This window comes from Mauremys reevesii, unplaced genomic scaffold, assembly GCF_016161935.1.
Source record: "Mauremys reevesii isolate NIE-2019 unplaced genomic scaffold, ASM1616193v1 Contig91, whole genome shotgun sequence".
NCBI lineage: Eukaryota > Metazoa > Chordata > Testudines > Geoemydidae > Mauremys > Mauremys reevesii.
Window position 1 is genome coordinate 95,362 of NW_024100908.1, and position 5,303 is coordinate 100,664.

A 5,303-nucleotide genomic window follows, 5' to 3' on the forward strand; every position below is an offset into this window, starting at 1 on the left:
GCTTCTGGCTATACAAGGAGCCTATACTAGCCAGTACAGATATCTGTCCCCAGCCTTTTTCTTCTGACTGAGTTTTGGAACCCATGTCCCTTGTCTAGCAAGTGCTATTTAGTTGATAATGAAACCCTTTATCATAAGACAGTTTTGTAGTTCCTCATTTACTTAATCAGGGTGACAACATTTTATTCCTCCTGCCCCAATAACAAAGAAATTGGGGATCCCACAGCTGTGAAAATAACCATCCCAGACTGCAGTGAGGTATGCTAAGTGGGGTGGGAGTGCCAATGCAAATAACTGAAACTTCTTTCCGCACTCCCCATAATTTACCACCAAATGTCAGAGTAGAGCTCATCCTGACTCTGTTTACATAAGGAAGCATGAAGGGTGTCTGCTCACCCTAAGGAACCCTCTGGGGGCTGCATATAGGCAGGTCATTCTCCTTTCCTCTCAGGCAGCAACTGTCTCTTCCTGTGCTTTGATGCAACCTCCAAGGGTCAGGTCAGTGCAAGGGCTTTTCCCAAAAATCAAATAAAGGGGTCACTCAAGTCCAGTATTTATATGAGAGACGAATGCTTCCCTCTCAGGCTGTCCTTGCAACAGGCCATCCCTTCAGTCAGGCCTGGTCTACACTGGGGGGGGGCAGGGAGATCGATCTAAGATACACTATTTCAGCTATGACAGTAGCGTAGTTAAAGTCAACGTATCTTAGATTGATTTAGAATGACTTACTTCGCGTCTTCGCGGCATGGGATCGACAGCCGCCACTCCCCAGCAGCTCTGTTTCTGCCTCTTGCCCGGGTGGAGTTCTGGAGTCGACGGGGATCATGTTTGGGGATCGATGTATTGCATCTAGATGAGACACGATACATCGATCCCCGATAGATCTATCACTACCCGCCGATACGGCGGGTAGTGTAGACGTACCCTCAGGGAAGGACCTTTGTACACTTGTTCAGGGAGAAATTGTACCCTGGAGCAGCCAGTATCAGCTCTGACCTCCTCCGTCATCTGCCACACAACAAGCTACTCCCCTGCCTTTTTGCCCTTCTCAAGCACTTGTCTTCAGACTTGATTTGTCTGACCCATTTTCCTGATAATTTACTTGCTGAACATATGGCTTATTTGAACTCAATTTGAAATGTAGCTACGAGTTTAGTGGCTTTGGCAAATAATTCTGCTGCTTGGTATGAGTCTGTGTCTGTGGATTGTAGCAGTTGTGAAATAGCATATAGCATTTCCACAATCTTTCTTGGAGCACAATGAGAAAAACAAATCTAAAGTTTTCCATTTATTTCTAGAATACTGAAGGTTCATAAAATTCAGGGGCATGTTAGCTCAGGAGAATTATTTCTGTGGGTGCCTTCATAGTGTGTAAATACTGAATCTGAGAAGAAGGAGTGATTCACACTGGTTTTTGATCAATTGTGTAGGCAATTGCTTGACCAAGCTTTCATTTGTTCTGAAATGGCTTCAAGAGACCAACAAAAGAATGTCAGGTTTACTGCTCTAACCCCATAATAAGACAGTACAGGAAACAGCCTTTATACGATAACAGTCTCTAGGAAGCCGTCTTCTTCAGTGATGTTACATTCACCTTATGAAGAAAGAATGTGTCTCCAAAGTTACACATTTCAGATTTTATCATTTATGTGAAGATTTCACAAGTTACATATTTCTTTAAGTGTCACTAAAATCCAACCCATCTGTTGTCCCAGTTCCCTAAAGTATGTGGGGAGCTGTAGCCCAAAAGGCCAACTTGCTAGCTTGCTGTATTGCAGAATGTGTGGGGGAGTTTCCACTGGTTTGATTGCTTATACTAGTTTTGGGGGGTTGTTTATGCTGAACCAGTATATGTTATTCATAATAGTTATTCATGATCTTTGGCCATAACGCAAGGAATCTACAGTCCTGTATCTTGTATGATTAACTAGATCAAGTTAGTAGAAGTGCTTGTAAGCTTTGGCATAGATAAATGGCCTACCAGTTACCCCTCTTGACCTTGGGGAGCTGAATAGGGAATGGAACAAATAACTGAATATGTTTACCTTAGTTCTGGAACAGACCCGTAACTGCAGGGTACACCGCAGAACGTGGAACTTATAAGTTAGGCCAAGGGTAATGGTTTCAGGGATGAGATAATTGATATTAATATGTATGAATATCTGTCAGAACATGTTAACCTCTAGATTTGGACATGGTAGGTTGGTGCGTGATTAAGGCAGTACAACGACCCTCTGAGAAGGCAAACAACCATGAAGGATGGTGACTCTTTCTAATCTTCTATCAAGCTATCAGCTCACCTTTGCAATGTATTTATTGAAACAAATGGTTTTTTTTATCAACATATTCATGTATACATCAAATAACAAATGAAAGTGTTTGTTAGATACCTACTACAGATTACATTAAAAAATAAAAGCTACAAGCCCCAGCAGGAGTGTCTTCATATTAGCAACAAAGCTATGAAACAATAATCAAATTCAAAATTAAAACCTAAGTACTTGTACTAGTATCCTGATTGAGGCGTGGCAGGTGTTTCAAAGAAAAATGGTGAATAACCCAAAAGGAGCCCAAAATATATGTAGTGTGAAAACAACAATAACATTATTACATTATTCATTTCTAATTCCATTCAAAGACTGTAGTCAATGTCCATATTTTGAGTTGAATTAGTTTGTTATTGTTAGTCTCTAAAAGGCAACATTTCATTGTTGCTATCTTCGTTGGAAGTAGTGCTTGTGCTGCTGCTCAAAGCTGGACGAGTTCCCACTAAATCATCCTAGGCAGGGCTTTGTCAAGCCTGATCTTATAAAGCTTCAAGGAAGGAGATTCCACCACTTCCCTAGGTAACCCATTTCAGTGCTTCACCACCCTCCTAGTGAAAAAGTTTTTCCTAATATCCAATTTAAACCTCCCTGTGGCGGGGTGGACCCCCCGCTCCTGCCCTGAAGGGTTAAAAACAGGCCGGGGAGGGGTTTGTGGCTGCAAAAAGCAGCTTTTAGGCTGCACTGATTGGGTGAAGTGGCTGCAGCTGCAGCCACGCCCCAAACAGACTCAGCTGGCACTATAAAGGCAGGGAGGCCAGAAGCCCAGAAAGGTTCCCTCTGCCTGTAGAGGGAGCTGGGCCTGGTTGCAGGGAGATAGGCATAAAATACCTGAGTGAAGCAGGGCTGGGGAGCTCCAGCCTGGAAAGCCCCAGGCTGCGGCCTAGCAGAAGGCCAATAGGTACTGGGGGTTGCTGAGGGCAGCCCAGGGGTAGATCAAGGCAGCAGGTCCAAACCCAACCTTGCCAGTGCTGAGTGGCTGATACTGCAGTCTGCCCCAGGGCATGGGGCTAGACAATGACTGGCAGTAGCCTGATTCTGAGGTGAGGTGGGGATAGTGGGTGGTATTCCCCAGGGAGGGGAGACCCTAAGAGTGAGGGGGTTACTGCCGGGGGCAGCACCCCAGGTACAAGGACATCGGGTCCAGGGAGGGACACGGCGGCCAGAGGACAGGCAGATCACCGGCCTGCAGGGGTGCTCCAGAGCTGGAATGAGCTAATTCCTAGAAGTAACCAGCAGGAGGTGATGCAGGCGTGAGTCCGCACCTCTACACTCCCCCTCTGCAAGTTGAGACCATTGCTCCTTGTTCTGTCATCTGGTACCACTGAGAACAGCCTAGATTCATTCTCTTTGGAACATCCTTTCAGGTAGCTGAAAGCAGCTATCAAATCCCCCCTCATTCTTTTTCTTTTGAAGACTAAACAATCCCAGATCCCTCAGCATCTCCTCATAAGTCATGTGCTCCAGCCCCTTAGTCATTTTTGTTGCCCTCCGCTGGACTCTTCCTAATTTTTCCACATCCTTCTTGTAGTGAGGGGCCCAAAATTGGACACAATACTCCAGATGAGGCCTCACCAATGTCAAATAAAGAGGAATGATCACGTCCTTCAATCTGCTGGCAACGCCCCTACTTATACAGCCCAAAATGCCGTTAGTCTTCTTGGCAACAAGGACACACTGTCGACTCATATCCAGCTTCTCGTCCACTGTAACCCCTAGCTCCTTTTCTGCAGAACTGCTTCCTAGCCATTTTGTCCCTAATCTGAAAAAAAAATAATGGGATTATTCTGTCCCAAGTGCAGGACTCTGCACTTCTCCTTGTTGAACCTCATCAGATTTATTTTGGCCCAAACCTCCAATTTGTCTGTATCCTTTCCCTACTCTCCAGTGTATCTACCACTCCTCCCAGTTAAGTGTCATCTGCAAAGTTGCTGAGGGTGCTGTCAACACCACCCTCTTTGAGTACATCAGCTTTTTCCACATCCTCTCTCACTAGGTAGCCTCGCTCATTCAGTAAGGGGCCCACACTTATCTTGACTATTTGCATGCCCTTGCTCTTTGGTTGATATCTGGCTTCTATACCTGGCCCAGCTGTCCGACTCCTCCTGCTGTTATCCCTGCTGATGCTGGGACAACTCAGCTAAGGGAGGTGGAACATGGAGTGGCAGGAGGCCAGGGCCCACTTTTAAATGTGGTTCAGTTTTCACTGGAAAATGATAGGTGGTAGGGGCCTTGCGGGATCGGGGGTTGGTCTGTAGGAGAGGAGGGACTGAACAGGCGGTGGGCAAAGGGCCATGGGGAAAGGGAAGTGGAGGAGAGGAGGGATTCAGTGAGCAGGGGAGTGGAGGAGAGGAAGGACTCAGCAAATGGCATGGGGGGCATAGGCGAGGGGGATGGAGGACAGGAGGGACTCAGCAAGCTGTGGGTATTGAGGCCATGGAGAAGGGGGTGGAGGAGAGAATGGAGTCCTAAATAGAGTCAACATCTGGGGAATGGAGTGCCCTATAGGGTGTTGGTGGAGGGGAGAGTCTCGGTGAGTAGGTTGTGGGGGCCTCTCGGGGGAGGAGAGGAAGGATTCAGCGAGAAGCAAAGGGGGCCTCAGTGGAGAGGCGGAGCAGGGACAAGAAGAGGTGGAGCATGGGTGGGGCCATGGGGAAAAAGTGGGAGGGGGCATCGGGGGTGGAGCACAGGACAGGACACCACAGCCCAGGTGCCCCCTCTCTCAAAGGCAGGTTGGGGGCTGTACAGCCTAGGGAGGTTTAGACTCCCCTGGCCTATTATACTTGCTGCCTATGTGGGCCACTTCCTACCACCTCCCTGCAAATGTCCCAAGGGCTCCGTAAAGCAGCCTGGAGGGTGTCTGCTCACCCCGGAGGAACCCATAGGGACAAAGGATTCCTGCCTTATGCAAAAGATATATTAATGGGTGGAACAGAACAAAGAGAGGAGAGGAGCCAACATGAGGAAACCCCTAGCTAC